This window comes from Schistocerca americana, chromosome 1 (genome assembly GCF_021461395.2).
Source record: "Schistocerca americana isolate TAMUIC-IGC-003095 chromosome 1, iqSchAmer2.1, whole genome shotgun sequence".
Taxonomy (NCBI): Eukaryota; Metazoa; Arthropoda; class Insecta; order Orthoptera; family Acrididae; genus Schistocerca; species Schistocerca americana.
In genome coordinates, this window is record NC_060119.1 from 562,503,409 (window position 1) to 562,528,148 (window position 24,740).

The following is a 24,740-nucleotide window of genomic DNA, read 5'->3' on the forward strand; positions in this document are numbered from 1 at the left end:
GCAGAGGGTTTATCAAACCACAATCATACTATCTCTCTACCATTCCACTCCCGAACAGTGTGCAGGAAAAATGAACACCTAAACCTTTCTGTTCGAGGTCTGATTTCTCTTATTTTATTTTGATGATCATTCCTACCTATGTAGGTTGGGCTCAACAAAATATTTTCGCATTCAGAAGAGAAAGTTGGTGACGGAAATTTCGTAAATAGATCTCACAGCGACAAAAAACGTCTTTGCTTTAATGACTTCCATCCCAACTCGCATATCATATCTGCCACACTCTCTCCCCTATTACGTGATAATTCAAAACGAGCTGCCCTTTTTTGCACCCTTTCGATGTCCTCCGTCAATCCCACCTGGTAAGGATCCCACATCACACAGCAATTTTCTAACAGAGGACAAACGAGTGTAGTGTAAGCTGTTTCTTTAGTGGACTTGTTGCGTCTTCTAAGTGTCCTGCCAATGAAACGCAACCTTTGGCTCACCTTCCCCACAATATTATCTATGTGGTCTTTCCAACTGAAGTTGTTCGTAATTTTAGCACCCAGGTACTTAGTTAAATTGACAGCCTTGAGAATTGTACTATTTATTGAGTAATAGAATTCCAACGATTTTCTTTTGGAACTCATGTGGATCACCTCACACTTTTCGTCATTTAGCGTCAACTGCCACCTGCCACACCATACAGCAATCTTTTCTAAATCGCTTTGCAACTGATACTGGTCTTCGGATGACCTTGCTAGATGGTAAATTACATCATCATCTGTGAACAACCTATGAGAACTGCTCAGATTGTCACCCAGGTCTTTTATATAGATCACGAACACCAGAGGTCCCAGGATGCTTCCCTGGGAAACACCTGATATCACTTCAGTTTTACTCGATGATTTGCCATCTATTACTACGAACTGCGACCTTCCTGACAGGAAATCATGAATCCAGTCGCACAACTGAGATGATACCCCAGAGGCCCGCAGCTTGATTAGAAGTCGCTTGTGAGTAACGGTGTCAAAAGCTTTCCGGAAATCTAGAAATATGGAATCAATTTGAGATCCCCTGTCGATAGCGGCCATTACTTCGTCCGAATAAAGAGCTAGCTGCGTTGCACAAGAACGATGATTTCTGAAACCATGCTGATTATGTATCAATAGATTGTTCCCTTCGAGGTGATTCATAATGTTTGAATACAGTTTATGCTCCAAAACCCGACTGCAAACCGACGTCAATGATATAGGTTTGTAGTTCGATGGACTACTCCTATTACCCTTATTAAACACTGGTGCGACCTGCGCAATTTTCCAATCTGTAGGTACAGATCTATCGGTGAGCGAGCGGTTGTATATGATTGCTAAGTAGGGAGCTATTGTATCAGCGTAATCTGAAAGGAACCTAATCGGTATACAATTTGGACCTGAAGACTTGCCCGTATCAAGCGATTTGAGTTGCTTCGCAACCCCTAAGGTATCTACTTCTAAGAAACTCATGCTAGCAGCTGTTCGTGTTTCAAGTTCAGGAATATTCCATTCGTCTTCCCTGGTGAAGGAATTTCGGAAAACTGCGTTCAATAACTCCGCTTTAGCGGCACAGTCGTCGGTAACAGTACCATCGGCACTGCGCAGCGAAGGTATTGAATGTGTCTTGCCGCTTGTGTACTTTGCATACGACCAAAATTTCTTCGGATTTCCTACCAAATTTCGAGACAATATTTCGTTGTGGAACCTATTAAAGGCATCTCGCATTGAAGTCCGTGCCAAATTTCGCGCGTCTGTAAAATTTAGCCAATCTTCGGGATTTCGTGTTCTTCTGAACTTCGCATGCTTTTTCCGTTGCCTCTGCAACAGCGTTCGGAACTGTTTTGTGTACCATGGGGGGTCAGTTCCATCTCCTACCAATTTATGAGGTATGAATCTCTCAATTGCTGTTGCTACTATATCTTTGAATTTGAGCCACATCTCGTCTACATTTGCATAGTCAGTTCGGAAGGAATGGAGATTGACTCTTAGGAAGGCTTCTAGTGACACTTTATCCACTTTTTTAAATAAAATTATTTTGCATTTGTTTCTGGTGGATTTGGAAGAAACGGTATGGAGCCTAGCTACAACGACCTTGTGAGCACTAATCCCTATATCAGTCATGATGCTCTCTATTAGCTCTGGATTGTTTGTGGCTAAGAGGTCAAGTGTGTTTTCGCAACCATCTACAATTCGCGTGGGTTCGTGGACTAACTGCTCGAAATAATTTTCGGAGAAAGCATTTAGGACAATCTCGGAAGATGTTTTCTGCCTACCACCGGCTTTGAACAAGTATTTTTGCCAACATATCGAGGGAAGGTTGAAGTCCCCACCAACTATAACCGTATGAGTGGGGTATTTATTTGTTACGAGACTCAAATTTTCTCTGAACTGTTCAGCAACTATATCATCGGAGTCTGGGGGTCAGTAGAAGGAGCCAATTATTAACTTAGTTCGGCTGTTAAGTATAACCTCCACCCATACCAATTCGCACGGAGTATCTACTTCGACTTCACTACAAGATAAACGACTACTGACACACAGAAACACTCCACCACCAATTCTGCCTAATCTATCTTTCCTGAACACCGTCTGAGACTTCGTAAAAATTTCTGCAGAACTTATTTCAGGATTTAGCCAGCTTTCTCTACCTATAACGATTTCAGCTTCTGTGCTTTCTATAAGCGCTTGAAGCTCAGGGACTTTCCCAGCACAACTACAACAATTTACAACTACAATTCCGACTGTTCCTTGACCCAAGCACGTTCTGTATTTACCATGCACCCTTTGAGATTGCAGCCCACCCCGTACTTTCCCGAGATCTTCTAACCTAAAAAATCGCCCAGTCCACGTCACACAGCCTCCGCTACCCGTGTAGCCGCCAGCTGAGTGTACTGAACTCCTGACCTATTCAGCAGAACCCGAAACCCCACCACCCTGCAAATCTCCTCCTCCTCCTCCTCGCTGATACAAGCACACTTTTGATATCAAATTAATTGACTAATTAATTAAATTGGTCAATGAATTACCCGAACCCCTCAAGTAGATACCTCAGCCCTTGACTCCTCTCCCTCACCCCCTCCTCTACCTCACCCCCTCACCTCCCTCACCCCCTTCCCTCCCCTATCTCACCCTCTCTCCTACATCTGGAAATTGGCAGGAAATGCTCAGTCTGTGCTGATCTACAGTCTCAGATTCATTAGTCATGACATCTTACATATATGAAGAAGGAGGGAACACAACATGCTACTTACAACAATATGGCTGCTGTTGCAGTTGCTGACACTGCTGTGGCTGCTGTCGCTGCTGCTACTGCTGCAACCTCCCTGTGTCCAGCTTATTCACAATTTGGTGGATACCCTATGCCAACAAATTGTATTTAATATCATTACGACGCAGTTCTTAGTGGAGGAATTGTAAAAAAAAAAGTTACAGTTGTTGATTTGAATCTGAAATTACCCAGTAATTCCGATTCCTGCAGCAGTCTTGTGCGTTTGGGATAACTGCTACTGGTGCTGCTGGTGCTACTTGAAAAACACTTCATGTTGGCACAAAGATGATGACAAAGCAAGCAGACTAATAACACATGAGGAAGGAATTGAATCAAACTGACCCAGCCACAGATAATAGCAGAATGAGGTGTGGATTGGAGGTTGTAGGGCTTATACAGCTTCACTGCTTCAGCATTAGCCAATATGAACATGGTATTCTGAGGAGGGATGAAAACACCAGTCTGCAAGTTTGGACACATTGAGTCATACATAAACAGGAAGTAGCCACTTGAGAGAGAGCAGAGGTGGTTTCCCACATATCAAATATCAAAGCTTTTGTTCAGGGGATTAGCACAATTTATGGTCTGTGTGCCACTCGAGTCAGTCCTGTATGTGGGCCTCTCTCCTGACCTGTGTGCAAGGTGGCCAACGCAACTGTGGCTGTTGGCATGTCTCATGTCTACCCTGTGGTGAGTACAAAGACATTTTCAGAAGGCTTTTAACAGGATCATTACGTACAGTGAGTTATTTTGACATCGATTTCATGACTGTGTTCCTTGTGTGATCGGGAAAAGCGACCTATTTATGTATTTAACCACTGCTTTTCAATGTATTTCACAAGGTTTGCATCATGCAAAATTAATTAAACAGCAGAGAATGATGATCTTTTCCCAGCAAAGAAAGAGGTGCATCCCCTGCAAACTGGAATGAAAATTGAATTTTATAAATAAACAATATATTATTATGTCCTGTGCATTGTAGTTAAATTTCCTGTCATGGGATCTTTCCAGTCCACCAGCTCAGCGATCTTCCTGCCAGTATTTTCTAGAAAGAGTGGGGAAGGAGGGGCGAGGGGTGGGGGATGGGACATCCTCTGGTGATGGCATTATGCACTAGCTTAGTCGATCTCTGCATGTAAAGGTGAGCACACACACGAAAATTTTCCAACAAGACAACATCTCCCATCTGCATCATTGTAATTACATAATTAGGGCACATAATTGCTGGACAAGATGACACTTGTACCTTCAAGTCCAATAGTTCAGCATAGACTGAGCGTTTCCCGCCAATTTCCAGATGGGGGGGGGGGGAGGGTGAGGGAGAGGAGGAGCTGAGCTTTTCCCACCAATTTCCACTGGGTAGGACCGAAAATAAAGAAAATAAACTACCTTATGTGCTTCCTCTCCAGCAGCTCAACACAGACTAAGTGTTTTCCCCACCAACATGGGATCCTTCCAGTCCACCAGCTCAGCGATCTTCCTGCCAGTATTTTCTAGAAAGAGTGGGGAAGGAGGGGCGAGGGGAGGGGGATGGGACATCCTCTGGTGATGGCATTGTGCACTAGCTTAGTCAATTAATTTGATATCGAAGGTGTGCTTGTATCAGAGAGGGGTGGGGGAAGAGGGGAAGGAGGAGGGGTGGGGAGTTTTCGGAAGGCTAGATTATCCCCAGGGGGCTATAAATCAACACCCAAGGGGTCATAATCAGTTAGCATAACAATAGGTTTGCCCTGAATCTATGCTTGCCCTAAATGTATACAGCCTGCAATAATGCCCCAGAACCCACTTTACCCTATTACTATGACTGTCTGAAGGTGTCAATGAAAGATTCTTGAACTTTGATTCGTGCTTAGCTACTATACTGCAGCCATGAAGTACCACTAGTGTGCCAAAGGACATAGCCTCTGATTCAGTGCACACATGAGCCTATTACAATGGATATTCCAAATTTCTGAAGAAGTAGAAAATATACTATGTGATCGAAAGTATCCAACCTAGCTGTGCATATAGAGTATCTCACTCACTTCCTCCTTACCTGAAAGCCACAGATGAAAATGAAACGTTTCTGTTTCTTAGTTTAGCTGTGAATGTCCAACCTGATGGTTGCACTATTCAGATGACATTAGTAGTCATTGGATGTCACCTGAGTAACGCCCCAGATCATGTAAGATCTGCGGTAATACATCCATCAGGGATATTTCATCACTTCTACACTAGCCCAAGTCGATTGTTGGCGATATGGTTGTGAAGTGGAAATGCGAAAAAACAATCATACCGAAAGCAAGACCAGGTAGACCTCACGTAGTAACAGACACAGATCGTCAAGTGTTGCGGATGGTAGTTGTAAAGATTCGATGAAATCAACGAAAGGAATCACTCATCAGTTCCAAAGTCCTACCAGCTGTCCAGTAAGTACAGTGACTGTTCACAGGGAGTTAAAAAGAACGGGATGGAATGGTCGAGCGACTCCTCAAATTGCACACCTTTCTGTCTAGCGACACTTCCTGATGTAAAGAGCGGCGCCATTGGACTGTTGGTGACTGAGTGATTTAGAGTAATTAATAACGCTATACAGTGTGGCAATTCAGTGTAAGGGTTTGGGTTTGACAAATGCCTGGAAGACGTTACCTGCCAGCATTTGTAACGCCACCAGTGAAGTACGGAGGAGGTGGGGTTCGGTATGGAGGTGTTGTCTGTGGTCACGGTATGGTTTCCACATTGCGCTGAAGAAAACGCTAAATGTGGAAGAATATGAACACATTTTACAGCATTGTGCACTAGTCTGAAAGCAGTGGAATACCTTTAGGATGAGTGAGAATGCCGAAGTCGCTCCAGACCACAGAGTCCAACATCACCATCTACTCTGGTTTCGGCTCGTTAGGAAGAATGAAAGTGTTCCGTGCAGAGATTAAGCCATCATAAAGACAGAGGGTGGACATATCTCATATTAATGGCCGCATTAAGAATTTGAATAGTTTTGACGAGATAGTGTAAACTACACTATGTGATCAAAGGGAATATTATGTGGTTTGTGCTGTCACCTACTGCGAAGTACTCCAAATCAGCGACCTCAGTAGTCATTAGACATTGTGAGAGAGTAGAATGGGCCGCTCCTCGGAACTCACGGACTTCGAACATGGTGATTGAGTGTCACTTGTGTCATACGTCTGTATGCGAGATTTCCACGCTCCTTAACATCCCTAGGTCCACTGTTTCTGATGTGATAGTGAAGTGCAAACGTGAAGGGACAAGTACAGCACAAAAGCGTACAGGCCGATCTCGTCTGTTGACTGACAGAGACCGCCGATAGTTGAAGAGGGTCGTAATGTATAATAGGCAGACATCTATCCAGACCATCATACAGGAATCCCAAACTGCATCAGGATCCACTGCAAGTACTATGACAGTTAGGCGGGAGGTGAGAAAACTTGGATTTCATGGTCGAGCGCCTGCTCGTAAGCCACACATCACGCCGGTAAATGCCAAACGACGACTTGCTTTGTGAAGGAGCGTAAACATTGGACGATTGAACAGTGGAAAAACCTTGTGTGGTGTGATGAATCACGGTACGCAATGTGTCGATCCGATGGCAGAGTATGGGTATGGTGAATGCCCGGTGAACGTCATCTGTCAGCGTTTGTAGTCCCAACAGTAAAATTCGGAGGCGGTGCTCTTATGGTGAGGTCGTGTGTTTCATTGAGGGGTCTTGCATCCCTTGTTGTTTTGCGTGGCACTATCACAGCGCAGGCCTACATTGATGTTTTAAGCACCTTCTTGCTTCCCACTATTGAAGACCAATTCGGGGATGGCGATTGCATGTTTCACCACGATCGAGCACCTGTTCATAATGGACGGCCTATGGCGGAGTGGTTACACGACAATAACATCCCTATAATGGATTGGCGTCCACAGTGTCCTGACCTGAATCCTATAGAATACCTTTGGGATGTTTTGGAACGCCGACTTCGTGCCAGGCCTCACCGACCGACATCGATACCTCTCCTCAGTGCAGCACTCCGTGAAGAATGGGCTATGATTCCCCAAGAAACCTTCCAGCACCTGATTGAAAGTATGCCTGCGAGAGTGGAAGCTGTCATCAAGGTTAAGGGTGAGCCAACACCATATTGAATTCCAGCATTACCGATGGAGGGCGCCACGAACTTGTAAGTAATTTTCAGCCAGGTGTACGGATACTTTTGATCACATAGTGTATTTCAAAACTAGTGCGAAAAGAATGGTGTCGGTTCTGCTGTATCGTTTAAAAACTTCGGTGTGATCCGTACGTTGACAGGCTAATCAGAAAATTGATTGTGCTTTGTTTCACCTGAGATTTACTCATAAAGTTCTATTGTCGTACGAAACGACGCCATGTGGTGCAGTAAGGATCGCTAAATTAGGTGCTATGTGATTCAAACCTTTAATTACGCGTAGTTTTTAAAAGCAAGTGTCGCAAACTGTGCCGACGCCTCTTGAACGAGACTGGCATCCTTTGCTCAGACAAGCTACTGGTAATGAAAACAGTTACGAATGAACTAAGCGTGTACTTATGAAATATAAACTGATATCAAAATGTGGAATTGTGCTTACATCTCAGTCTACAACGAAATGCATTTTTACACAGCTTACATAGATTTATGTTGCCATTCACTGTTATAGACACGCGTACTACAAATGCGGCGGCATATTTTTCTCAACATGTCATTGAACATTACATTTCCTGCACTTCTGAGTATTACATGTCGTTTGTTTTGATATCTGAGATACATCTGTAAGATGCCAGTCAGAGGATTTCGAGAAGAACGTTGCAATTTCTTATCAATTTCGTGCAGGACACATACAGTAAAGATACAAACTACACGAAGTATTTTTGGAGTATTAAATTTTCTGCCATCATTTACAGGAACAAAAGAGAAAGAAAGATTGTAAAATAATTAATTTACGTGATGGAGCCGGCCGTCGTGGCCGAGCGGTTATAGGCGCTACAGTCTGGAGCCGAGCGACCGCTACGGTCGCAGGTTCGAATCCTGCCTCGGGCATGGATGTGTGTCATGTCCTTAGGTTAGTTAGGTTTAATTAGCTCTAAGTTCTAGGCGACTGATGACCTCAGAAGTTCAGTCGCATAGTGCTCAGAGCCATTTGAACCATTTTTACGTGATGGAAAGAATCAACAAAAAAAAAATGGTTCAAATGGCTCTGAGCACTATGGGACTTAACAGCTATGGTCGTCAGTCCCCTAGAACTTAGAACTACTTAAACCTAACTAACCTAAGGACATCACACAACACCCAGTCATCACGAAAAGAATCAACACTGTAGCCAGGACCTAAGTGTGGTGGGTGAGAGGGGGGTGGGGAGGGGGCGAAAGGGGAGAACTCATGTTAGTTTGCTGTGAATAACGGAATGGTTTTGAGATTTCACGACGTATGTCTTGCGCACTTTCGATTAGACAGTATCTGTTCTAGTTTTCTTCAGAGTGATATTGTATGGGGGGGGAGGAGTCACCCTCGTCTGTCCGTCGCTGTTTATGAGCTCGAAAGATAACCTGGCCGCCTTCTAATAAAGTTTTGCTGTGTTGCACAGATGTGAGTGCTCTGGTTGAGACACCGATACAGAAAATGGCGTAAGCTTCATAACCAGAACTATGTAAGTAATCTTCAATCGTGACGATGGCAGCTCATTGCCTAGCCGCAAATACGTTGGCCTAAGTAGACGACAGGAAGGCGCAGGCGCGCCGAAGTTGTACGCTGATCGACCAGAAGTGTACATCCAGGCAGACAGGTAGTACAGAGACCATTGGTTTGGCCATGGCAGCGTCACTCCAGCAGTCCAGCAGTGTAGAGTATACCGTGCGAGGCGGCGCAGCGGTTTGCACTCTGGAACCGCACCCCGACAGCGGCGGAGGGGGGGGGGGGGGGGGGGGGGGGGTGGACTAAACAGATTAATATGAAATCTGGGACTGTCTCTTTAGAAAGGACACGGCCGATTTCCTTCCCAAAACCTGAGATTACATTTCGCCTGCAGTGACGTCGTAGTCGACGGGACATTAAAACCTGCCCTACTTTCCAACAACTACGTGCTTCAAAGTCTTGACATCTAGTTAAAACGATGACAAAAGAATCTGTGTTTTCAGGTTTCATGCACGTTTTCCCGCAAACTGACGTCGCCATTAACAATCTCTGCATCGTAAGATTACGTTAATGGTTCCTTGATGACCTCGCCGTGGTAGGGACGCAGAATCCCAGTGCTGAGCTGGAATATCAGTGTCGATCTGAGTAAGAAAGGGAGTCCAGCACAGTAAAACTTCTTATAAGTTTGTTAACTGATTCTACCTAATGTATGTGCACAAGTGAAAGGAAGATGTGTGATAACACATTCTTAGTTTATAATTTCGTGGAACGCTAATTAATTAAATTTCAGTCGCATCAACTTTTATGTGAAGGACCAAACGGTCTCACAAACAAAACAACGTAATTAACTTGCAACCTCATCACAATGACTGACTGCCCCAAATTCGTATCCTGGGCTGCAAACATGTTCAAATTACTAATGGACAAGGTACGCAACTAGGGCGACGAAAGTGGTCTCACATAATAGCTCTTGCTGGGATATAGCAGAATACGGCAACAAATGCTGAAAATATGATTTTTCCCTGCGAAAAATTTGAGAAGTTCATTAATTAACTAGCCAATAAAGTACTGTTTTCTAAAAACTGTGCATTAAGCGCTGAAGTACCACAGTAAGACATCCACCGCCGCGGCGGAGGTCGCTAACCACCACCTATCCGAGGGCGCCCGACTCGGAAGTAGTCGGTTCGAATCCTGGCTGTGGAAGAAATTTACACCACCAGTATCTGACTGGTACGAGAAGATGAGATGGTGACAGGCTTAAAGTTCCTGATCACCAAGCTTCGGGCCAATGGCCTGGATTAAATTTCAAACCTCCATTACATACTATATTAAATTCTAAATCTCTCTGCAATGTCTCATGATGTGAGGGCCAGTGTCACTGTTGATTGCGATCCATCGGTAGGATGGTGGTATCAAACCATCAAACTAGGGGGTCTCCTTGGTGCTGTTCGAAAAAAGCAGGCTAGGATCGCACAGACGGTAGTTTGGACAGAAGGCGTTACATTTCTGAAGTGTTAAGGCCGATGGTTGTGCGTCATTTTCGCGTCTCCCTGACGTTATCTTTCGACACGATAACGCAAAACCACATGATAATAGTGCTGTGCTGACCTACATCGGCACAAATGTTGTCAGACTGTTGCCCTGGCCAACACCTGCTTTAATTTTCTGACCCACTGGAGACATCTGGTTACTGGTTGGCCGACGCGCCACCACTCGCCAGCCGCAACGACTGATGAACTTTTCGCACAGAGTTGACAGAACTGAAGCAGTATGGAATGGTGCATTCTTTTCCAAAACCATTTCTGATCTCTAACGTAGCTGTAAGATTTTTTTTATACGGATGAACTTCATTGCATCATCTACTACATTACCGGCCAGTCTCTGTCTCTGCCCATTTTCAAATGGCATCAATATTTAATACCAGCAATCACCGCATTTTACTAACTACCACTTCTGTTACATTACTTACCGTTGTGTCGGTGAAATGTGTGTCGTTGCATATACAGGGTGGTCCATTGATAGTGACCGGGCCAAATACCTCACGAAATAAGCATCAAACGTAAAAACTACAAAGAACTAAACTCGTCTAGCTTGAAGGGGGAAACGAGATGGCGCTATGGTTGGCCCGCTAGATGGCGTTGCCATAGGTCAAACGGATATTCAACTGCGTTTTTTTTAAATAGGAACTCCCATTTTTATTACATATTCGTGTAGTACGAAAAGAAATATGAATGTTTTAGTTGGACTACTTTTTTTGCTTTGTGATAGATGGCGCTGTAATAGTCACAAACGTATAAGTACGTGGTATCACGTAACATTGCGCCAGTGCGGAAGGTATTTGCTTCGTGATACATTACCCGTGTTAAACTCGACCGTTTACCAATTGCTGAAAAGACCGATATCGTGTTGATGTATGGCTTTGTGATCAAAATGCCCAACGGGCGTGTGCTGTGTATGCTGCTCGGTATCCTGGACGACATCATCCAAGTGTCCGGACCGTTCGCTTGATAGTTACGTTATTTAAGGAAACAGGAAGTGTTCAGCCACATGTGAAACGTCAAACACGGCCTGCAACAAATGATGGGGTAATGAAATTTCGGACGTACATTTGTCTATGTAACATATTTAAGTGATTAACATTGGAAGATCACAGGTTAATGTAAGAGCGAGTTAAACTTTTGCAAATGTGACGTGCTGGTACTTTAGTAACCAGTGTAACCGCGAGAATGTTGAATGGAAACATGTAAACGTGTATGCATTGTGTTGTACACAAACCGGAGCGCCATTCACGGGATGGAGTTCCATGCCTACATGGGCGCTTAACTCTGTTGGTGGTTGACGCTGGAGTTATCGTCCAATGATGTTCCATATGTGCTCAATTGAAGATAGTTCTGATGATAGAGCAGGCCAAGGCAACATGTCGGCACTCTGTAGAGCAAGTTGGGTTACAAAAGCTGTGTGTGGGCGAGCGTTATCCTGGTGGAAAGCACCTCACTTGCTGTTAATGAATGGCAGCTCAACAGGTCGAATACCAGACGGACGTATAATTATGCCGTCAGGGTGCGTGGAATAACCACGAGAGAGTTCCTGCTGTCGTGCGAAATCGAACCCCTGGTCATAACTCTAGGTGTAGATCCAGTGTGTCTAGCACGCAGAACTGGTTGGTTGCAGCCCCTCAACTACCCTCCTTCAAACCAATACACGGCCATCACTGGTACTGAGGCAGAACCAGTTTTCATCAGAAAACACAACAGACCACCACCCTGATCTCCAATAAGTTCTCGCTTGACACCACTGAAGTTGCAAATGGCGATGGTTTGCTGTCAGTGGAATGCAAGCCACAGACTGTCTGACTCAGAGCTGTCGTTGAATTAACCGGTTTGTAACAGTTAGTTGTGTCACTGTGGTGCCAACAACTGCTCAAATTACTGCTACAGATGCAGTACGATGCGCCAGAGCCAGAAGCTCTGGAAGTGCACATGAAGAAACTAACGTCACCCTCGTCTACCAGGTTCGACTCGATGTCCAGCCAGGTTAGGGTCACTGTTGATGCCAGAAGTGACGGCTCTGCATATTAAAATTCACACCCTGTATACCCTCAAACACCTACAGATATGACCATATAGTCTTCCTGCTACACTATAATCGCACGATTAGAAAAATTTTGTTATTTGCTATCCTTCCTGGCGTTGCAATTTCATTGGCCAGCAATGTGTTTGTGCTGCACATCGTAACCGCTGCTGTGGGGCCTCCTTGGTGACTCTTGGACTAATACAACAAGTTTGGGCGTTTGTCAGGAAAATGCGAATGTCGTTAACAGGAAGACCTACTTAATTCTACATCTACATCTACATTTATATCCGCAAGCTACCCAACGGTGTGTGTCATTACCTCCCTTTCTGTTCCAGTCGCGTATGGTTCGCGGGAAGAACGACTGCCGGAAAGCCTCCGTGCGCGGTCGAATCTCTCTAATTTTACATTCGTGATCTCCTCGGGAGGTATAAGTAGGGGGAAGCAATATATTCGATATCTCATCCCGAAACGCACCCTCTCGAAACCTGGCGAGCAAGCTACACCGCGATGCAGAGCGCCTCTCTTGCAGAGTCTGCCACTTGAGTTTGTTAAACATCTCCGTAACGCTATCACGCTTACCAAATAACCCTATGACGAAACGCGCCGCTCTTCTTTGGATCTTCTCTGTCTCCACCGTCAACCCAACCTTGTACGGATCCCACACTGATGAGCAATACTCAAGTATAGGTCGAACGAGTGTTTTGTAAGCCACCTCCTTTGTTGATGGACTACATTTTCTAAGGACTCTCCCAATGAATCTCAACCTGGTACCCCCCTCACCAACAATTAATTTTATATGATCATTCCACTTCAAATCGTTCCGCACGCATACTCCCAGATATGTTACAGAAGTAACTGCTACCAGTGTTTGTTCCGCTATCATACAGGGTGTTACAAAAAGGGACGGCCAAACTTTCAGGAAACATTCCTCACACACAAATAAAGAAAAGATGTTATGTGGACATGTGTCCGGAAACGCTTAATTTCCATGTTAGAGCTAATTTTAGTTTGTTCTTCCACCTACGCTCAATGGAGCACGTTATCACAATTTCATACGGGATACTCTACCTGTGCTGCTAGAACATGTGCCTTTACAAGTACGACACAACATGTGGTTCATGCACGATGGAGCTCCTGCACATTTCAGTCGAAGTGTTCGTACGCTTCTCAACAACAGATTCGGTGACTGATGGATTGGTAGAGACGGGCCAATTCCATGGCCTCCACGCTCTCCTGTCCTCAACCCTCTTGACTTTCATTTATAGGGGCATTTGAAAGCTCTTGTCTACGCAACCCCGGTACCAAATATAGAGACTCTTCGTGCCCGTATTGTGGACGGCTGTGATACAATACGCCATTCTCCAGGGCTGCATCAGTGCATCAGGGATTCCATGCGACAGAGGGTGGATGCATGTATCCTCGCTAACGGAGGACATTTTGAACATTTTCTGTAACAAAGTGTTTGAAGTCACGCTGGTACGTTCTGTTGCTGTGTGTTTCCATTCCATGATTAATGTGATTTGAAGAGAAGTAATAAAATGAACTCTAACATGGAAAGTAAGCGTTTCCGGACACATGTCCACATAACATATTTTCTTTCTTTGTGTGTGAGGAATGTTTCCTGAAAGTTTGGCCTTACCTTTTTGTAACACCCTGTATAATCATACAATAAAGGACCCTTCTTTCTATGTATTCGCAATACATTACATTTGTCTATGTTAAGGGTCAGTTGCCACTCCCTGCACCAAGTGCCTATCCGCTGCAGATCTTCCTGCATTTCGCTGCAGTTTTCTAATGCTGCAACTTCTCTGTATACTACAGCATCATCCGCGAAAAGCCGCATCGAATTTCCGACACTATCTAGTAGGTCATTTTATATATATTGTGAAAAGCAATGGTCCCATAACACTCCCCTGTGGCACGCTAGAGGTTACCGTACTTTAACGTCTGTAGACGTCTCTCCATTGAGAACAAAATGCTGTGTTCTGTTTGCTAAAAACTCTTCAATCCAGCCACACAGCTGGTCTGATATTCCGTAGGCTCTTACTTTCTTTATCAGGCGACAGTGCGGAACTGTATCGAACGCCTTCCGGAAGTCAAGTTAAATGGCATCTACCTGGGAGCCTGTGTCTAATATTTTCTGGGTCTCGTGAACAAATAAAGCGAGTTGGGTCTCACACGATCGCTGTTTCCGGAATACATGTTGATTCCTACGAGTAGATTCTGGTTTTCCAGAAACGACACGATACGCGAGCAAAAAACATGTTCTAAAATTCTACAACAGATCGACGTCAGAGATATAGGTCTATAGTTTAGCGCATCTGCTCGACAACCCTTCTTGAAGACTGGGACTATCTGTGCTCTTTTCCAATCATTTGGAACCTTCCGTTCCTCTAGAGACTTGCGGTACACGGCTGTTAGAAGGGGGGCAAGTTCTTTCGCGTACTCTGTGTAGAATCGAATTGGTATCCCGTCAGGTCCAGTGGACTTTCCTCTGTTGAGTGATTCCAGTTGCTTTTCTATTCCTTGGACACTTATATCGATGTCAGCCATTTTTTTCGTTTGTGCGAGGATTTAGAGAAGGAACTGCATTGCAGTCTTCCTCTGTGAAACAGCTTTGGAAAAAGGGGTTTAGTATTTCACCTTTACGCGTGTCATCCTCTAATGCCATCATCATCCCGGAGTGTCTGGATATGCTGTTTCGAGCCACTTACTGATTTAACGTAAGACCAGAACTTCCTAGGATTTTCTGTCAAGTCGGTACGTAGAATTTTACTTTCGAATTCACTGAATGCTTCATGCATAGCCCTCCTTACGCTAACTTTGACATCGTTTACCTTCTGTTTGTCTGAGAGGTTTTGGCTGCGTTTAAACTTGCAGTGAAGCTCTCTTTGCTTTCGCAGTAGTTTCCTAACTTTGTTGTTGAACCACGGTGGGTTTCTCCCGTCCCTCACAGTTTTACTCGGCACGTACCTGTCTAAAACGCATTTTACGATTGCCTAGAACTTTTTCCATAAACACTCAACATTGTCAGTGTCGGGACAGAAATTTTCGTTTTGATCTGTTAGGTAGTCTGGAATCTGCCTTCTATTATTCTCGCTAAACAGATAAATCTTCCTCCCTTTTTTTATATTCCTATTTACTTCCATATTCAGGGATGCTGCAACGGCCTTATGATCACTGATTCCCTGTTCTGTACATACAGAGTCGAAAAGTTCGGGTCTGTGTGTTATCAGTAGGTCCAAGATGTTATCTCCACGAGTCGGTTCTCTGTTTAATTGCTCGAGGTAATTTTCGGATAGTGCACTCAGTATAATGTCACTCGATGCTCTGTCCCTACCACCCGACCTAAACATCTGAGTGTCCCAGTCTATATCTGTAAATTGAAATCTCCACCTAAGACTATAACATGCTGAGAAAATTTATGTGAAATGTATTCCAGATTTTCTCTCAGTTGTTCTGCCACTAACGCTGCTGAGTCGGGAGGTCGGTAAAAGGAGCCAATTATTAACCTAGCTCGGTTGTTGAGTATAATCTCCACCCATAATAATTCGCAGGAACTATCCACTTCTATTTCACTACAGGATAAACTACTACTAACAGCGACAAACGCACCACCACCGGCTGCATGTAATCTATCCTTTCTAAACACCGTCTGTGCCTTTGTAAAAATTTCGGCAGAATTTATCTCTGGCTTCAGTCAGCTTTCCGTACCTATAACGATTTCAGCTTCAGTGCTTTCTATCAGCGCTTGAAGTTCCGGTACTTTACCAATGCAGCTTCGACAGTTTACAATTACAACACCGATTGCTGCTTGGCCCCGCATATCCTGACTTTGCCCCGCACCCTTTGGGGCTGTTGCCCTTTCTGTACTTGCCCGAGGCCATCTAACCTAAAAAACCGCCCAGTCCACGCCACACAACCCCTCCTACCCGTGATGCCGCCTGCTGTGTGTAGTGGACTCCTGGCCTATCCAGCGGAACCCGAAACCCCACCACCCTATGGCGCAAGTCGAGGAATCTGCAGCCCACACGGTCGCAGAACCGTCTCAGCCTCTGATTCAGACCCTCCACTCGGCTCTGTACCGAAGGTCCGCAGTCAGTCCTGTCGACGATGCTGCAGATGGTGAGCTCTGCTTTCATCCCACTAGCGAGACTGCCAGTCTTCACCAAATCAGATAGCCGCCGGAGGCCAGTGAGGATTTCCTCCGATCCATAGGGACACACATCATTGGTACCGACATGAGCGACCACCTGCAGATGGGTGCACACTGTACCCTGCATGGCATACGGAAGGACCCTTTCCACATCTGGATTGACTCCCCCCGGTATGCACACGGCTTGCGTATTGGTTTTCTTCCCCTCTCTTGCTGCCATATCCCTAAGGGGCCCCATTATGCACCTGATGTTGGAGCTCCCAACTACTGGTAAGCCCACCCTCTGCGACCGCCCGGATCTTGCAGACTGAGGGGCAACCTCTGGAACAGGACAAGCAGCCATGTCCGGCCAAAGATCAGTATCAGCCGGAGACAGAGCCTGAAACCAGTTCGTCAGAGAAACTAGAGAGGCCTTCCGTTCAGCCCTCCAGAATGCCTTTCGCCCCCTGCCACACCTCGAGACGACCTCCCTCTCTACCATGGGTGAGGTGTCAGCCTCAATGTGGGCAGTATCCCGGGCAGCCACAGCCTTAGTCCGATTGGGGGATGCGTGGGACGAGCTGGCCGTCCCTGACAAACCCCCATCCGGATCCCCACAGTGATGCCCATTGGCAACAGCCTCAAGCTGTGTGAATGAAGCCAACACTGCCTGAAGCTGGGAGCCAAGGGATGCCAACTCAGCCCGCATCCGAACACAGCAGTCACAGTCCCTATCCATGCTAAAAAAAACTGTTGTGCAAAGAACGTCTGAACTAATCTACAGAGAGCACAACAATTCGATACAAAATTTAAACGGTTATTAAAATACAAGATTGCCTAGTAAATGCAGTAATGCTGCTACTTGTGCACTTCTGACACACTGCTCGGCGGCAGAAGGAGACTACGCGATTTTACACTGTTCAGGTACTAAAGCGAGATGCTACAACTCTCAAATACTATAATACGCCCGAAATTTATGAATTAAACAATGCAAGTACCAAAAACACGCAAAAGAAATTAAGAATTAAACTATGTAACAAATAAGTGAGCTAAGAGTATACGACTTGCTGCTGACAGCTGCTTATCCAACGGCGGGGAGCACACTGGCTGGCGCTGACCTTCAGTGTCAAAAGTGCGTTAGCCTGGTTATGGTATCGACTTCGCAGTTGCAACCTAATGTCCATGAGAAATATGAATGTTGTAATCGGACTGTTCCATAGAGACCTCCGCCGTCATGTTCTCGACGATTTATAAGGCGTAGCTGACCCATTTTCTTGACAATCTTCTACTTCCTTTATAAAAAAAAGTCTCCAACATGGCGATCAGTCGACAATGTAAAGGCCATTATTAGTAGGCACTAATAAGGTTTGTCACCGTTCGACTTTGTGAAAGCTTTAACTCTCCTGGGAAGACTTTCAGTGAGGTTTCTGAACGTCTGCGGAGGAATGGCACCCCATTCTTCCACAAGACAATACTTCTGGAACTCAAATGGGAATCGTGGTCTATTGAGAAGATGTAGAGAATCGGCATTTGAAGGCGACTACCGTACGATTCTACTGCCGCCGACATATACTGCGAGAACAACCATGAAGATAAAGTAGAAAAGTCCCTGATGGGATTGTTTATTTAGGTGTCATGCCATGACCCACGTCTTAGTCCCTGAGCTCTCCCGTCGGCCCCATTCTCCTGTTACCACTTCTCTGCTGACGACACAATACTCGCCGCCTCCTTTTTATGACGGCGGGTCCGTCTCTCGTGACATTTAGTGGTCAGTTGCGCATTACATTTGGTTGTCCGGCTACTTTTGACCAGATAGTATAAATACGTATGAGCTAGAAGGCACACGGAACGCCTAAGTGCTTAATGAAAGTGATTGGCCCAGCCTTAAGGGGGTAGGACGTCAAACGGGCCGACAAGGAGCAAGAGATGCACCACAGGACATTTTAATTTCCACATTCATAAAACTTTGTCAGGATGAGCAAGAAGCATTCAGGATCTATTAAAAACTGTGGTAAAAACTGAAATAATTAACTGTAAAATTTGAGATTTTGCTAAATATGAAGTTCAAAATGTAACAGCTCATTCATTTTTTCATAAACTAAATAGATTCTAGAGTTTCATACACCTGTAAGTATGGTTTGTATCCTGTACAAAATTCATAGAAGAATCTCTCTTACTTATGAAGAAAAGTGTACCTGTAGCAACAAATGCAGCCAATAGTAAGTGAAAAAATGATGAAATTTCACATGTAAAAAAAAAATATTTTGTTATGTTTATGAACTTCCACTGTTATGAATGTGAATCCTGAATCCTTCCTGGTCATACTGACAAAGTTTTATGAATTTAGTATAGACATCGGAAATTAAAATGCCCTATTGTGCCTCTCCTGCTCCAAGTCGGCCCGTTTGACGTCCTAACCCTCTTAAAACACCCCGGTCTGTAAACTGCAGGGTGCTTCAAAAAGATTCATCTGACTTCGCGAGACTCTTTTGCTCGAATGAAGACAGAAACTTGTGAACATTTTGATTTGCGCGTATGATACGAAGTTTTCGTTTTCAAAATAATTGCCCGATTTCTCAAGTATCTACCTTTCAAATACACGCACATACAGCCTGAGGGTACTTTCTACGATTACGCCTAGGATCAAAAGCTTTAATTACCTTTGCGACTATTTCTGGAGTTGCTGCATAGCATCGCAGTTCGCTCATAGTTGTTCGAAGAGAACGCAAGTAGATACAGTCTTTCACAAACCCCACGAAAGAAAAAAAAATCACGTACAATGAGGTCAGGCGACCGCAGAAGCCAATGGCGGGATGCGAGATCCGTACGCCCCCATTGAGCCCCCCACTCACAGGTCTTGAAAACGCACGTGGACGAGGAACAGGTGACGTCACAGCATGGAAATCTACTTTCCACTAAACTGTGATGCCTCAAATAAAGACTCTGGAATGTCAGATTTTCGACTCTTTTATAGGAACGTGACCAACAAAGACTAAGGCATGTCAGATTTTTACCTCTTGGGGAGGAACGTGGCCAATAAGATCGACATCGTTTTTACATTACAAGTATACTGAAGAAACGCCATATTGTGTTCAGTAAAGATTCGTATTTGGTGGGTTTTCTTTAGCTCAGAGATAAGTAGTTTGAAAGCATCAACAACATTTTACTTACGATTTTGTTTATATAATAAAATGACAGGAAACTACATATCGATAATTAAAGGCTTTCTGTATTTGCTGTTTTTAATGTGTTGTGTGCAACGAAAGTATATCGTTTTAACACACGTTGAAACGCGAGCACACAACACACACTGGAAGTTTTTACTATTATGAAACTTTGTGTAAAATACCTATCTCTTGATCTGACTGACTGCTTCAAGTGTCTTACCGGCAAATATCTTTTTCAATGACGGTCAACAGCTTCGAAATGTCTCCTCTTCCATTCAGATGAAATTACGAAATGAATCTCGATCTTGAAATCTATGTGATGCAGTACGTTATATCAGAGTGGTGGTAGTCAATGCAACATCAATAATATGGATATTACGCACTCGCAGACTGACATTAGACTCTATACTTTAACTATATTCAATTTAAAATCGAAAGTGGGATGAACATTCAATTGAGTTAATGAATAACTTCTGCTAGTATGTATCTCAGATCGTTGTTCAGCATTACGAAGTGTTCCTTTGCCAGCAATCCGCTGTTGAAGCCAACGACAAGCGCAAAATCTTCGCGATTTTCTCCGCCCTTCTTCGGTTGTCGCTGACTAAACTAACGGAGCTGTTGTGTGTGTGTGTTGGGGTTTATGGGCGCTCAACATCGAGGTCATCAGCGCCCTGACACACAGTAAAAGGAACGAATGTGGAAAGACCTAATAAAACTGAAAAACACACTCAAAGCAGGAAAAGAGGGAAAATACGACCTGAGAAGGTAAAACCTAAGGTAAGGGATAACATAGCGACAAAAATGACATAGGAAACCGTCAGTGTCTGGCCACTTACATAAAATATGGGCGAGCTTGTCACACAGGAAACAAGTTAAAATCCCCTCCCTAAAATCTTTGTAAAAACATTCGACATGGCACAGAACTTTAAAACTTTAACCACATTCGTCCGAGTGTTGCCTAAAAGAGTTGGCAGGTCCGCTGGCAAGGCAGCCGCGGCCCGCTGGTCAGAAAATAAAACGCAATCCAATAAAACGTGGCGCACAGTGACCTGGACGCCACAAGCACCACACATTGGAGGGTCCTCTCGCCGGAGCAGGAAGCCATGCGTCATAGGGCTGTGGCCTATTCGAAGCCGAGTGAGGAGAACCTCGTCCCGTCGATGGGGCTGAAAGGAAGTACACCACACACGCGTTGTGGGCTTGACTAGACGGAGCTTATTGTCAGTCACGTCCAGCCACTCGTCCTCCCACCGACACATGACTCGGGAGCTCAACAGCGAGGTGAGTGCGTGCAAGGGGATAGCACACTGAGATACGTGTGGATCAAGACACGCTTCCTTGGCTGCGAGATCTGCCCCTTCATTCCCAGCAATGCCAACATGCCCCGGAACCCAGCAGAAAGCTACAACCTTCCCCAGTCGCTGTAGTCGGAGGAGGGCATCCTGGATGGTCTGGACTACTGTAACTGCCGGATACAAATGGTGCAATGATTGAAGGGCACTGAGGGAATCGGAACAGACAAGAAATTTAGGAGAGGAAGAATGTCTCATCTCCTCCAGCGCCCGCAAGATCGCAGACAATTCTGCATCAAAGACCGTGAAAGGCGGAGGCAGTCGGACCTTAAGGACACGATCCGGAAAAACAACGGAGCAGCCAACGGAATCCCCTTGTTTCGACCCATCCGTAAAAACCGCTACATAGTCGTGGTGCTCAGATAAAACAGCAGAAAATGCTGCATGAAAAACGGTGGCAGGAGTGCAACCCCTCTTGTACTGCAATAAATCTAAAATCACTCTGGGCCTCTTCAGTAACCAGGGTGGCAGGTGGTTAAAACCCTGGATTTGGGGTTGTACAGACTCCACACCGAGCGACTCTAGAACACATTGCACACGGATCCCAAATGGCAACGTAGCCCGGGGACGGTGGGAAAAAAGGCGGTCCAGAGGTGGATGGGCAACAAGGCGGTGAGCAGGCGAGCTGGGAGCCGCAAGAAACTTACAAGCCTGGCGCACCAGAAGGAGCTGCCGCCGGATGGTAAGTGGCGGTTCGCCAGCCTCAGCACAGAGACTTGGTATGGGACTGGTCCGATAAGCACCCGTGGCCAGTCGAATCCCAGCATGGTGGACAGTGTCAAGGATCCGCAAATAAGACGGCCTCGCTGACCCATATACTGTGCACCCATAGTCCAGCCGCGAACGCACAAAAGCCCGATAAAACTGAAGGAGACGCGCCCTGTCCGCGCCCCAAGACCTGTGGCTGAGGCACTTGAGGATGTTGAGTGCCTTCAGGGATCTGGCTTTCAAGTCACGTAGGTGTGGCAGCCATGACAACCTGGAGTCAAAAATTAGTCCCAGAAACCGCACTGCGTCTCTAAAATGTAGGACAGCATCCCCCATATGCAAGGCAGGCAAAGTAAAAAGACGACGAGAACGATTAAAAGGAACACAAACACACTTATCGGCAGAAAACCGAAAACCTGTCTTTGCAGCCCACTCCTCTAACCGCCGCACTGTTAGCTGCAACTGACGGCTCACGGTTGCAACACTGGAGGAGGAACAGAAAACAGCAAAGTCGTCCACAAACAAGGAGCACTGTACTGGACTCCTCACTGTAGACGTTATACTGTTTATGGCTATGGCAAAGAGGGTAACGCTTAAAACACTGCCCTGGGGGACACCGTTCTCCTGCTGAAAGCGATCAGACAGTGTGTTACCAACGCGGGTCCGAAAAAACCGCTGAGACAGGAAAGACCGAATGAAAATGGGGAGGCGGCCACGAAAGCCCCATTGATGCAGTTGTGCAAGAATACAGTGTCTCCAAGTAGTATCATATGCCTTGCTGATATCAAAGAAAATACCGATACAGTGATGCTGACGGAGGAAAGCCTGCTGAATAGCCGCCTCGAGGAGTGTCAGGTTGTCGACTGTGGACCGAAATTTTCGGAATCCACACTGAAAGCGGCTAAGGAGCTGCCTGGTCTCTAGCAGCCAGACCAGACGACGGTTAACCATTCGTTCCAGGGTCTTTCCGACACAGCTTGTCAAGGCAATACTACGATAACTACTGGGACATGTGCGGTCCTTGCCTGGTTTGAGGAGAGGGATGAGGATTGCCTCCCTCCACGAGGTGGGGAAAACTCCCGTCCGCCATATGAGATTAAAACATTCGAGGAGGATTTCCTTTGACGCCGCTGGCAGATGGCGAAGCATGGAGTACCGGATGCGGTCGTAACCTGGTGCGGTGTCAGAAGCCGCAGTAAGTGCCGATTCAAGTTCCCACATGGAGAAAGGGGAGTTGTAGGCCTCAGAACTGTTCGACCGAAAGTCCAGCTTCGCTCGTTCGACAGTCGCACGGTAGCGACGAAATGCTGGATCCTGGGTTGCAGTGGCAGTACTTTGCGCAAAATGCTCTGCCAGCGTCTGAGCAATGGCTCTGGGTGTTGTTTGGAGGCATCCCTGGTTCAGGACTGCAGCTATTGGTAGACGGCTGCGTTTACCGGAAATCCTCCGGATGGCTTCCCATACTTTTGTGGAACAAGTGGAACGGTTGATGGAGTCCAGGAACTCCTGCCATGACCTTTTCTTGCTCTCTTTAATGACACGGCGTGCCCTGGCTCTCGCGATTCGAAAGGCGGTAAGATTGACCGCTGATGGACGGCATTTAAATCGGCGAAGAGCCGCACGCCTGTCCCGGATGGCTGAACGGCACTCATCCGTCCACCAAGGCACAAGGCGCCGCTTAGGAGGGCCAGAAGACTGTGGCATGGACAGGTCAGCAGCATGATGGATCACAAGTGTGATGTGATCCACCCATTCCTGTACGCTGTTGTGGCGTTCAAAGACAGCCAATCGAGTGAACAGAGGCCAGTTAGCCCTGCCAACCATCCACGATGGCGGCCTCTGCTCCAGCAATACACCATCCAGGAGATGAATGAGGATGGGGAAGTGATCGCTGGAATGAAGGTCGTCAATGACCTCCCAGTGAACAGAGTCGGTGAGGGTTGGAGAGCAGAAAGATAGGTCAATGGCTGAGAATGACCCTGTAGCAGTAGAGAAATGAGTCGGAGTACCTGTGTTGAGGATGCACATGGCGGCCTCTGCTCCAGCAATACACCATCCAGGAGATGAATGAGGATGGGGAAGTGATCGCTGGAATGAAGGTCGTCAATGACCTCCCAGTGAACAGAGTCGGTGAGGGTTGGAGAGCAGAAAGATAGGTCAATGGCTGAGAATGACCCTGTAGCAGTAGAGAAATGAGTCGGAGTACCTGTGTTGAGGATGCACAACACTTGAGATGTGAGGAGGCTCTCCAAAATTCGACCTCGAGCGCAAAGAGAAGTGGAGCCCCACAGGACATGATGGGCATTGAAGTCTCCCAGGAGGAGAAAGGGGCGCGGGAGTTGGTCGATAAGATCTGTGAGAGCGTCTAAGGTCATTGCATCCAGAGGGGGTAAATAAAGGGAGCAAACAGTAAGCCTTCGACGGGAATGAATTGCAACTGCAACTGCTTGCAGGTCAGTATCCAGGGGGAGAGCAGAGGAGTGGTGGTCATTAGTGACAAACACGGCGACTCCGCCTTTGGCTCTGTCTCCAGTCAGGTCATCTTTGCGATACAACGTATAGCCCCTGAGTACAGGAGCATCAGAGGGTTTTAGATGTGTTTCCTGTAAACACAAGCACAGGGGGCGTTGCCGTGCTAGGAGGTGCAGTTCCTCCACATGTGCCCGGAATCCATTCATGTTCCACTGTATAATGGGAGCCATTGATCAGGGTGGGAGGACCTTCAGTCGCACTTTCTGTCGGGGAGGAGAGGCCACAACAGGTGGAGGCTCAGTTTTGGGGCGAGATGATTGCCCCAGTCTGACATCAACCTCCATCGCCTCTGAAGAGGAGTCGAGAGAGACGTCAGAAAGAACGACATCAACATCAGCAGACTGTAGAACTTCAGTCTCCTTGA